This window comes from Coturnix japonica, chromosome 1 (genome assembly GCF_054131305.1).
Source record: "Coturnix japonica strain WE chromosome 1, WE-NBRP24, whole genome shotgun sequence".
Lineage (NCBI taxonomy): Eukaryota > Metazoa > Chordata > Aves > Galliformes > Phasianidae > Coturnix > Coturnix japonica.
The window spans coordinates 170,432,949-170,446,371 of NC_140663.1; positions in this window are offsets into that span (position 1 = coordinate 170,432,949).

The following is a 13,423-nucleotide window of genomic DNA, read 5'->3' on the forward strand; positions in this document are numbered from 1 at the left end:
AAGAGAAAATAAGAAGAAAAAATATAGGAAAAAAGTGACATTTTACAATTAAATGCATTAGAACAGCTTCTTTTGAAGAAAATCAGTACCACAGATGTGTGCACCTGAGGAAGAAATATGTCCATTAATGATCTGCAGGGTATGGTTTTCAGAAAATTTTATGAGCATCAAATAATCATCCTACTGTTTTTGTTGATGCTAGCTTAGTAGACATCATATGCCTTCTGCTGAGGCTAGTATTGCTGCTGGGTAAATCAAATGCAGAACAGTATCTGCAGTCTTTCTAGCCAAAGGAAAGATGTAATATGCATTGATTGCTAAAGATAAAGGACTAACAGTGGGATTAATACAGTCCACTATCTCTCCTATCACAAAAAGTCAATTCTAACACTTCTAAGTCATTTAAACATCCTTTCCTTTCCTTTCCTTTCCTTTCCTTTCCTTTCCTTTCCTTTCCTTTCCTTTCCTTTCCTTTCCTTTCCTTTCCTTTCCTTTCCTTTCCTTTCCTTTCCTTTCCTTTCCTTTCCTTTCCTTTCCTTTCCTTTCCTTTCCTTTCCTTTCTTCTTTTCTTCTCTTTTCATGGTTCCTCAGACAAGGAACATTTTGCTTTTTGGAAATCACATTGTAATGATAAATCTCCTTTTTTTCTGTTATTGATTAAAAGGCAGTGCTTGAATAGTAAGTATCCTAGAAAAGCTGTTAACATTTTAAGTTACTGATGTAAACATTCATCTAATGAATTAAATTAAAGAGGGTAGTCACAACTGGGACTGCATCACATGCATCCACTTACTCCAGCCTATCTGTCTTTAGAAATACCTTTAATGGTTTCTGGCAGCCACAATTCTGCTTTGTTTGCCCTGAACATGAGACTGTTAAAAGTGAGGCTGGTTCTGAGCCATTTTCTGTTCTTATTAACATTTTGGATCTGTTTTCAGTACAGCTTTCTGATTCACAGGAACTTTCATTATACAGCACATAGCCACTGCTCACGGTACAGCTAGTTCAGGATCCCCTAAATCTCCCAGCCTGTGTTAGTGAATATTAAGTAATCTGAAGCCACAGTTGTGTCAGCAACTTGCACAATTATATACTTTCTCTGGAGAATATTGCAGTCATTTGAATAGGATAGAATGCTGCTTTTATTTTAAATACAAAAATAATTAAAATATCAGCAGTAAATGGTAAGTATGATGCAATGAATGAGTCAGACAAAGTGACAAATGCTTATTGGAAGAGTATCCAGAAGTGACATGGGTATCTTCAGAGTATTTTCACATGGGTGGAGAAAAATATAACCCAATTTCACCCTCCTTGTACCCTTCTCTGTACATGCTGGAACTCCAAGAAACCAAGCCAAACAGCTCCTCTGCTCTCAAGTCAAAAATGTAAGTTCTAGATCTTCAAAGGAGAAATCTGGGAATACATAGTACTAGAAGACACAATTGGCCTCAAAGATAGAATCCATGATCTGAAGCAAGCAGATACCAAAAGTACCTTAAGGAATTGTTGAAAATTTATCACAGAATCATGGAATCATAGAATCTTAGGATGCTTTTTTTTCTTAGCTTTATACAGAAAATCTAAGGAATGGCAAAGAACTGAAGGCAACTGGAAAATGAAATTTTCTTTCCAGAAAAATATTTATTACTTGGATCACATGTAGATTTTCTCCAAAAAACAGATGCACCTTAAACATAATAACAAGTCTATCATGAAATGATATTTTCAAAGGATTACCTTTTTTACAGTTTGAAGGCGGTTTTCCATTGTGTCCTGTCTGAATCTGCACACAACTCTCCTTTCTATCTGAAGGTTCAGGGAGTAGATGCCTGAGGATCCTGGAGAGTCAGACTGATGGGAAGTATTAGATCATGTCAAAACCCAGCTGATCATCTAATGGGATCCAGTTCCAAACTCTTCAACACTGCAGCAATATGCATATACTGGCACCATAATTTTCTCACAGGAACTTGTTTTTGTTCTAATTTGAAGTAATTTTTGAAGTATGTTTGCTACAAATGCATTTCCTGGAGAAGTCACTTAAAAAGTGGGCTAGTGTAAACTAACTGGAAAACTGCTAATATAGCCTTATGGAACTGCACATGCATTATTGCTGATAAACCTAAAGAGCCTTTCAAACAATCATAGGATTAATGTGAGACTGAATATTCAGAGAATAGTCCTTTTCATAGAATCAAATAATATTTAAGGTTGGAAAAGTCCACAAAGATCATTAAGCCCAACCATCAACCCTTCCCCACAATGTCTACTAACCACATTTTTTTAATACCTCCAGGGCCTGTGACTCCTCCACCTTCCTGGGCAGCCTGTTCCAATGCCTCACCACTTTTTCTACAAATAATTTATTGCTAATAATAACCTGAACCTTCTCTGGCACAACTTAAGGCCATTCCTTCTTGTCCTATCACTGTTACCTGGGAGAAGAGTCTGATCCCAACCTTGTCACAACATTCTGTCATGCAGTTGTAGAGATTGATAAGGTCACCCCTTAGCCTTCTCTTCACCAGACCAAAAAATCTCAGTTTCCTCAGCTGCTCACCACAATAGTTGTGCTCCAGTCCCTTCACAGCTTTGCTGCCCTCTTCCTGCATAAAACTTTGGAACTGTTTCCAGAGGTTCTCGATCAACAACATTGCCACAAGGCAAGAAAATACCAACAGTTACTCAGCTGTATGGTGGATATGAGGCTTGACTGTACTAATTCTTTGTTTTATCACATGGTTTTCTAGCCACTGCATGATAGTGGTTTAACAAGGACAGTGAGCAGGGACCACATGTGTTTATACCTGCAGCAACAGAGGGGTGGCAGCAGGGAGGGGATAGTGAAGGAGCATTGTATAGACAGAGAACCACTTCACCAGCTGAGTGAGTTCAGCTCTTCCTTATATGACTGTTGGCCTACCTGTGAATACTCTTGTGAGTAGTTCATGGCATTCAGTTAATCCATTCTCCACATGCTACAGTCACTGCATGAAATCAATCATTAAAAAAAAAAAATCTTAAAAATCAACATGTAGGGGAAACAGATTACATGAGGCAATGCTCTCTCTCTCCTCCATTTCACAGCTGTTTTCAAACCTTGTTACCCACCTCCTGTAGCTCTCTGCAGGACCAAGGCAAGCAGGGAGGAAACAAGTGAAATGCAGTGTTACAGCAGTTCATCTTGGTTAGGGAACACAGAGAGAGAAGGTAGAACACAAAAATGAGCTACGTACTCAGACACTCATGGGACATATGCTTATATTAGCAGGGCTGCTGTGAAACTGATCATAGGTTACAGCAAGATGCTCCAAATTACCTTACTCCCTGTTTGCTGGTTGAAAAGCTTCATCCTTGATCCTAATCTGCTTTCCCCATGCAAATCCCTTTTCATGTGGGTTTCATGAATGGATCTTACTCTGATGTCTTTCTGCACAAACCATGTGTGATCAGGAAACCTCAAAAATATTGTCTTATTTATTAGTTTTTCATAAGCCACAAGATAAAGCAACTGAATGTTTTTCTGTGGAAGGCTGAGTTTTACTCTTTTTTCCCCTTCAAATATCAAGTAATATTCCATTTTACTGTTTGTGCTTTAAGCACAGTTTTCCAACATATCATCTAACACACACAAGAGAAATTTTTCTATTTGGTGCCCTTGAGAAAATCTCTAACTTTTTCATACAGAATCCAGACTATCAGCTCTTAAATGGTGAAAAATGTCATTTTTCATGTCTGCTGCCTGCTAAAATGCCTGGTGCAATATTCATGGCTGTGTTTCATTTATGTAACTATGCTAATTTTCCTCTGTCATCTTTCTGTTCATGCTGAAATGCAAAAAGCTTAATTCATTAAGGCTTCTAAGGGGCTTTAATTGTGCTAGCTGGCACATACCATAGAAATATAGCAAGTTTATCTCCTGTAAAATGTGGAAAGGTGGGGTCTGGATGAAAGATGCTCTTCAGAAAAATATTCATTGGATTTTAATTTACGGATGCATTGCATAATTTTATTCCTGCTCACAAAGAATAATGAGAAAACTCTTGGCACTATCTTACTGCAATTAGTTTTTCCTTTTGCCATGCCTCCCAGGGACTAACACAGCTCTATCTGTTCAAAAGATAAACTGTGGCATTCAGTCTTCAATGCATTCAGGTGGACCTTACACAGATATACCCTTGAATTATTACATTATGTGTAAGCAGTGCTTTTGTGTTGATAAAGGCTTGAACTGCCAGATTGTAGCTCCATCGATAGGCCCTACCCCAGGGTGGCTGTGGTTCCCAGAAGCTGGCAAGGCATCTGTCAGTGAAGGATCACAATATGTTTGCCCAGTTTTTAGTGCACTGAAAAGGCAGGCTGGAAGGACAGAGATGTTTACAGCCTATCACTGCTGAAGGCATCTCTGTCCTTTATTTTTGCACTGAGCCCCCTGTGAGAAGTATAACCCAGGTGTAACACAGCAAGTTTCTTTATATTACAGTTCCAGGCTGTACACAATGCAGCTCAGAAGCAGTGTCATGGATTCATTATATGACAATCAGAGAAGACAACTTCAAACATTTCAGTTTAATGAGTCAGTATACTTGTATTATTCTCTTCTGGGCCCACTTCTGACCACTGAGACAAGACATAGCTAAGAAATCATTGGGCCCAGTGTGGCAGCTCTTACAGTCTGATCTCACAAAATGTTGCTCTGAAACCCTCCAGCAGATTTTCATGAAAATGCAACAGTACAGCCTGATGCCAATTTCATCTATTTACAATTGTTTAATTCTGGATGCTCTAACAGCCTACTATTGTGTTAGCCTTTTAATGCTGAGAGGCTTTGAGATTTTTATTTACTATGTTCAGCCCAATATGGAGGCTAATGCCAGACAATGGAAGCCTGATTTAAGTGATTGTAATCTTAAAAAAAAAAAAAAAAAAAAAAAAAAAAAAAAAAAAAGAATAAAGAATAAATAAGAAGGAAAAGTAGAAAAGTATAACAAGTATAGCATTTAGAATTTTCCTTATTTCCATTCTAGCAATGGAAGGGTGAAACATAATTTCAAAGCCAGTGTGGGTTGCTCATACTCAGTTCTGCAGATATGTTTTAACCTGTTATGTTTGCTATCCCTAGAGCATTCCCCATTGACAAAGGTGAAGATCACTGATTTCAAGGAAAGAAACTAGGACTCATACTACTCTTTTTTCGAGTAATATGAGCTTGTTCTACATAAATAGAAAAGCACAGTACAGTAGTAGTCTTTTTGAGGTGTAAAAGCCCTGCTAAAGAGGCTTCAAGTATAACTACAAACTGTAAAATCTTTGCCCCACTCTAGTAAAGGGCATGTTGCTATTAGCTTCTTTGAGACCAAGCATTCCCTTCAATGTGATATTGCTTTCTCAGGAGAACTCTCTGAGGGATTGCAACTGATGTGAAAGCAGTTACTTCATGGGCCCTTGTTGGACTGCCTTTCTTCTGAATACTGCTTATTAGAGGGGTGGGGGCTGGAAGGGAGGGAAAGTCTCCCAGCTCACAAGACCTTTCCACAAAAGGATTGCTTCCAAATGGAATGCCCATAGGAATGGAAGCAGGCAAGATATATGTACCTGTTCTGTGACTACAGTAATGTCTACTCTCTTAAAGCAATTTATGAGGTCTTTAATGATCAAGAATTCTATGTTAAGCTTATAATAAAACTAGTTATGTGAAATTTTGGTAACATAATGCCAGGATTTTTAGTGTCAGTAAATGTGAGGGGAAAAAAAACAACAACATGATATCCTATATTAAACTGCCTGCTATACACAAATATATCATGAATCATAGGCTGAAAGAATTTGATAAAGTGAGAAGTGTTGGACATGTCACGCATATTTGCATCATCTGTATGTACAAGACCAACTCTGAAAGTTGGAGTTTCCATGGAAATGAATAGATGGCATTACTTTTGAAGCAGCCTAAGTATCTGCACATGTATATTACTCCTTTTCCTGATGTTTAAACATAGGCCATAGTATAACCTGAAGGTGTGCATCACTGACCTCATGTACTCTTTACGTTTACAGAAAAGAAGAAATGGAAACAGAAGTAACACCATTTATCTCTGTTGCTATCAGTTTCCAAACAGAGCCATAGCTCTATTTGAACACTAACAGGATCATATCATACATGGGTCAGGTACTGCTTCTATCATCCACTGCAAAAGAAGAAAGGAGATCCCAGGAGCAGAATAGATGATTCTTGAAACTGAGTCTAACAAAAAGTATTATTCTGTTCAGAGTATAAATCTCAGAGGTTGATAAAAAAAGGGCAAATTAGTCACAAGAGATCAGGATGTGTATTTAAGGTTGTGTTACTGAAGTAGTAAATAAAAGCTGTTATCTGATTGTCATACAAGTAGTGTAAGTGAAATCAATCAGATGCTGCACACAACACACTCATAAACAGTTACAGCCAAGAAACTGCTCCTTTAGTGAACAAGACTGAGTGTTCCTCACCATGAAAAATGATGTTTTCCAGAAAATATCTACAATGAGCCAACACTGTTGTTCATAATATGCCCAATCATTAGAAAAATACAATTTATTTGTTACAATTTATTTGTAACAAATTTATTTGTTACATCTTCTTGGAATATGCTCCAAGAAAAGTAAAAGTGACTGGGATCTGGTCAGTATTTCATGTTCCTCTTCCACCCTTGAAGCTGCTCAGGTTCTCTTTCTCAACTTCAAGGGCTGGTCCTTCAACACAGTAAACCCAAATTTTCCCATATCCATACATGCTTCTTTTAGCCTGCCATGTGAACAAGTCTCAGTATTTCTGTCTCAACCAGACCAGTGCATGTACTCACTGGCAGGCATGCATGGCATACAAGATGACTGGCCAGCCTGCTGATGGCAAGCAGGTTGGATGGTATCTAAACTTTAAATACAGCTTCTCTCTTCTAAATAGTTTTCTATAGTCGTAAACCTTGCAGGATCTTAATAACTGAGACCATTGCACTTCTGTGAAATTTGATGGAATTTTGCCAGAAGTCTTAAAAATCCTTAAAGGACACTGGCTATGAGTTAGCTGCATCATTTTTCTTACATCAGAATGCATACTGAAAATCCTCACACTTTGGTTGCTGCTCCCAGCTACTTGTGACTGCTCTCTTCATGCATCAATCCTGTGCTATAACATTAAAATGGTCCTTACAAATTCAGCAGTCCAGGCACATAAGAGAAGGATGTCCAAGTTGATGTGATAGGCTTCCATGAGAGTTATAAAGTAAAAAAAAAAAATAAAAAAATGGTTATAAAAACATTATTTTGTTTCTGCTATCTGCATGATTTATTCCTGAAACTGGTACAGCTCTAAAGACAACATAATCATGCAGCCTGTCTGCCATTTTCACATGTCACACCACCACATGCTATTTTCACTGGGAGAACATACTTTATGTTGTAAGAGAGGATATCAGAGTTCCTCCTCTGAAGATCACGTGCCTTCTTCCATAGTAGAACATACTCTGGATAGAATGGAAAGTGTGGGAGACTGACAGTGTAGTGCTCCTTAACGACAGTGAAATGGGAAGGCTTATCTAGCTATTTAAGTACATATAAGTGAAATTGACATTGATGAAATTTTATTTCAATAGTTTACATTATTGAGTACCCTGAGCTTGAGTTAGACACATATATTCAGAATGTGTTCTTCGCTAAATGCATACACATAACAAACCTGAAAACAAAGATTTTGAGTCTGATAAAATTCCATTGGGAAAGAAAATCATACATAAAAATATCCAAAGTAAATTGGATATTACCCCAATATAACACATATCAAACAAGTCAATCAACAAGCAAACCTATTGGTAATTGCTAGGTTCATCTGACCTGTGACTTAAGGCATGGGAACAACAGCAACATTTGAATTTGTTATTTGTCACATTCATATAACAGGGGTGTCACTGAATTCCTCCATGCAGAAAAAATGTCACCCGTTGACATATGACACCTGCTGAATGTTCAAGGAGACCAAACAATGGACATGAGCAGAGTGAGGTGGTCAGTGATGCATTTCAGCAGTGGTGAGAGTGACAGTGGTTCACGTCCGATGGTGAAGATTTTCACAACCACTCATGCAGGCCCTTGTTTGTCTCTGACAAAAATGCACAACTAATGTTGTTCCAAAATAGTATTTTATAGCTGAGAATTTGCTCTATCAAATAATGCCATTGTGCTCTTTGTAACTGTTGTAGTTTCCTTGGAAATAAATAGGAGGCATTACCTTTGGAGCAAAAACATATTTGGCAACCATGTTTCCTGTGAATATTCAGAAGATATTTTATTTTATTTTATTTTATTTATTTATTTTTTAATAACAGGAAGGTTGTCTTGTTCCCATGTCCTCCCTTTAAAAAGTGATAATTCAATGAACAGCTTTTAATTGGTATCTTAACTATTTCTGGCCAGATGTTTTTAAACGAATCTTGCTTCTCCCACCAATTAATGCCACAAAAACTTTCAATTAGAGGGAAGTTTTATTTTATTACCATTTCTTTACATGATCCTGTGAGCCCTGAAGGAATAAATTTACGGTCTACTAGGAGAAATCCAGCCTGTGTTTCCACTGCAAGCCATGAAAAAAACAAGTCCCTGCTACCTTTTTTTTTTTTTTTTTTTTTTTACAGCCAATACTTCATCTTCACTGTGCAAAAAGTCTAACCTTGAGAACTCTGCATTATTCAGTTGAGTTGCAAGGGAGGAGAGAGTAAGGTATACGGAGCTAGTCATTCTCTACCAGTTCCCCACTCTGAAAATCATTTTGCTTAATTAAAAACCAGCTCAAATGTACATGAAAATGCCAGTGCACACAGCATGAGTGAAACAGGCCATATTGTAGCAGTTACTATCAATAAGGTCAAGAATGAAATCTTCCAAATGCAGGATAGGCACTGTAGCAGGGGCAGCTGCCATTTCCTGAACTTGGAGATGTTGTCTCTGGAACGATATTTCCCTGTTTGTTTCTGTTCTCATTTCTGGAGGGATGGAGACAGAACTGTAACCTTTATTTGTTAACATGTCTGTAATTTTCTGTGTCAAAAGGCTGCAGCTATTTCTCTCTGTATCTGTTAATTCCTTCTGAGAACATGGCACTGCTTCTTCCAAAGTAGTCTGGAGTATCTGCCCATTCTCTTCAGACTCTCCTGAAGATTTCTATTTGATTTATTCAAGACAAGCAAGTCAAAAATTTCACTGCAGTTTTTCTAAGACATTATCACACACCTGTGCTACATGCACTAAAAAAAGAACACACCATCATAGAATTGCAGGGGCTGGAAAGGACCTCAAGATATCTTCAAGTCCAGTCCCCTACTAAAGCAGGTTCTATGTAATAGGTCCAGACAGGACTTGAATGTCTCCATAGAAGGAGACCTTATAACCTCTCTGGGAAGCCTGTTCCAGTTCTCCATCACCCTTATCCTAACAAAGTTCTTCAGCGTGTTATTTTGGAACTTTCTATGTTCAAGTTTTAGGCCATTATTCTTTGTCCTAGCACTACACTTCACCAAGAAGATCCTGGCCTCATCCACTTGCCTCCCACCTCCCTTTAGATACTTATAAACATTTATCAGATTCCCTCTCAGTCTTATGTTCCCCAGGCTGAACAGATCCAGGTTACTCAGCCTTTGGAACACTCAGAATTATTTTCTGTGAGCCATGTAAGAGATTTCAGTACACTACTTGATGGAGACTTCAGTGCAGAACATCAGACTACAGGGAAACTACCAATTTTGGAGAATTGTGTTTCTAATCTGATTCTGGGTAATTATAGTTTGTCATTGCTTTGCCTTTTTATCTCCACAAAGGCCTTTTTTTCCTTGCCACAGTGAGGTCTTTCTACTCTTCACATTAGCAGCTTTACATGAGCATTCATAATTGTTTCTTATAAAATACGCTGATTTCTATCATCCTGTTTAATGATGTGCTACATTGTTTATAAGATAATGCAATGAACCCACATTGAACTCATTCTATTATCCCATAAGTAATGCAATAAACTGCTTAACAGGGCAATTAAATCAAGTGATTTCAGGTTAATGTTATTAGACAGTGTTCAGGAACATGCAACTTTTTTTTCCAGGCTCGCATTCCCCTCTTAAATATTGGAAAATGTACTTAGATAATGTTTTTGTTTGTATTCCCTAAGGTACTAATCACATTTTTCATTGCTGGGGACTAGAAATATTATAGCAGCTTTCTAAATATAGGAGAGAGTTAGTGTACCATCTAGTAACTTGTGACAAAGCAAGGGATTTAATAACCTTGGAGAACTCCCCAGGGTATTAAGCAGCAATGTCTGAAGCTTAGGAGAAAAAGATATTTTATAATATACAGACAGTAGAAAATCAAATACATAAAAGAAATATAAAGGTTAAATAAACTGTGTTACCGGGGAAAAAAAAAAAAAAAAGTTGCTCAGCCTACGTATTATACTAGATTTTATTTTTTGAAAGGCCTATTAATGAATATTTTTAAACAGAATTTCTTTTTTTCTTATACCTTTCTTTTGACCCACCCCCAAGAAAGTAATTCAAATACGCTGCATCACACAGAATCTCATTAGTAATGGTTCCAGTGAAATTAAATCTGTATCGTGCATCTTGAGCCTGTTCTAATGATTACTGCTCCACTGAGTACGTAATTTAAAATCTCTCTTTAATAGATGAGGTGCTGAACAACAACAGCTAGCTCTCCCAGACTTCACAGCTGAGGAGCTGTCATGCTTCTAAGCTCTGGCTGTAGCCAGAGAAATCTACTTTCAACTGGATTTCTACAGAACAATACTAACGTCTAACAGATTCTGGAACAATCCGTATTGAATGTTATTCTACTGTTTCCTAAATGGTCTTGTAGCTATTATTTTTCTTTCTTAAGTTACTCATCAAGAGTTACAAAATTCAAAATTCAGAGGAATTGTGGACTTTTTGTTATCTGGATTCAGATATTCAAGAGATGGATGAAGAAGACCCTTAGGAGCAAGCAGTGGAAAGATGAAATGGTTAGATCCATTATGTTGTTAATACAGACAACAAAATAAAATAAATAAAATAAAAGAGAGATTTTAAAATTGCCCAGCAGATATTTTGAGCTGAAAGAAATAAAAACCAAATGCTGAGAAAATACGAAATTATTGAAATGGCTTATTTTGAAACATTTCAAGACTAAGTATGGTAATGTTTACTTTTTGAGGCATAGGACATCTCAATGGACATGTTTCACTAAACCCAAAACAGTACATACGCACATTCAGATTTTGATTCACCACTAAAGATAAAGCCAATTATTTGTTGAATTTTAAGGATGAGGTCATCCTTTTTTCTAAAGGCAGTCTCATCCTTTATACAGATTTGTGGCTTCCCATATTGAGATGTTAAATTTCAGACCACGGTCTTCTAGTAGATGACCCTCTTCTTTAGCAGTGCTAAGAACTCAATATTTTCTGAAGATAGACTGAGGAAAATGTGGGTGATATAGCCCTTGCTTTATTCCAAGCACTTGATTCCAAGCATCTGATCACTTCTTCATAAGTCTTTGTGATATGGTTCACATGATCACCATATTGAACTGCTGCATGGATATTTCACAAACAGTGAGAATTCACTTTTTTTATACAATTTTATTTTTTTTATATATATATCTTCAAAGGACTGAGTATACATTAATTAAGTAGGACAGAATTTTCAAAACTGTCTAAAAGAATGAAATCCTAGCCCTCCTTGAAATCAACTGGAGTAAGCAGTTAAACTCCTAGGAACATGGAAATCTCATTTTCAACCGTAACAAGGCCTCAGTGATGGTAATTACCATTTGCCCTTTTAAACACAAACTACTTGAAATACAGAGCTAAATAAATGACCCTAGATCATGGATTTCATCAGTGGCACTGCTTGGATTTGAGCTTTTAAAGATTCTCTCTAGCTATAGGCACAAAGGGCCATGTTACATGAGCAGGTGATGTCACACCTGTTAAAAGAGAGGTAAAAGATATTTTCCAAGGCTGGAGTGATCCTTGATTGGATGATGTGATTTTTTCCTCTTCCTTCTTCTTGGAGGAAGATGCAAGAAAAGCATTGCCTGGCAGCCATGTAAATTTCTAGATTTTATTTCAGAAAATAATGTTTCAATCTAATATTGACTAAAATCAAAAGAAAATTGAGGTTAGAAAAATAGGTTAAAAATTTTGAAATAAAAATTAAAGCATTTCACAGTGCAATAAATGCATTTTTCATTTATTTTTGTTTATTGCTGTCGCCGAAGAATCTGAAAAATATTTTTTTTTTCTCAGTTCTATGCAGTATTTACTTTGCTTCAGCTTTTTATTTCACCAAGTCTGAAAAATGTTATTTCACCCTGCTTTATTTGGCATACTTATCTACTTCAGTAGGGATGATGGTTATTAAAATTGTTTTAAAATTAATATGCCTTTGTGATATAGAGACTACAAACCAGTAAATCAAATCTAAGTTTCCTTTTCCTCATCTTTTTTTAAATTTTTTCAGATGTCTGTCTCTAGCATAATTAACTAGCTAGTTCTAAAGAGTAATTTATATCAATCAAATGAGTCTGAATTATGTTGTACTTAGAAAGGCAGAGTGAAATGGGAAATGCAAATTTGAGTTCATGTAAGTTTTTAAAAAGTGAACACCAATCCCTATGGGATTTTGGATTTGACAAAAAAATTATATGAATGATGTATGCTTAGAAAAAGTAATACTGATAAGGAGCCTGCTCCTTATGTACACTGAGTACATGAAGAGCATAAGCCAAATTTCAGTAATTCTCATGATCCACTTCAAGAGGAATGGAGGGAAATGTGGAGAAGGTGCTGCCTTTTGGCTCCCTACATGGCAGGGAGATTCAAATCAAAGTAGCATCTTTCCATGTATTATTTCTGTAATTATTCTCTGATTCTTCAGCACTCCTTGAGGCATTTAACTATTTATTAACTATTTATTTCAAGGATAGCAATAGAGAGATGCCTCGTGGCCATGGTTCTGGTCATATCGCCACACTGGAATCAAATTAGCTGGACATCACTCATTATGTGTGTATGATAGAGGCCTCCTACATTCAGAAACTGGCACATAGGGTTCACTAAGACCCTTTTCATATTATAAAGATAACATTTGCACAGTTAAAGGCAAGGTGCAGCAACATAAATATCATTATAAAAAGAACATAATGACAGCAAATTATGTTAGATCAGCATTTTCAGAAACTGTGATGGCTTTTGAACTAGGCAGTAAAAACACTTCTGCTGGGATTCTGTACAAAAAACTTAATGTTTCCACATTCAAAGAGGACCAGAAAAGTAAGTTAGAAAGAACCTCATGAAAAAAAAACAATCTTACTTTGCTCAGCACTGAAAGATAGAAGCTCAGAG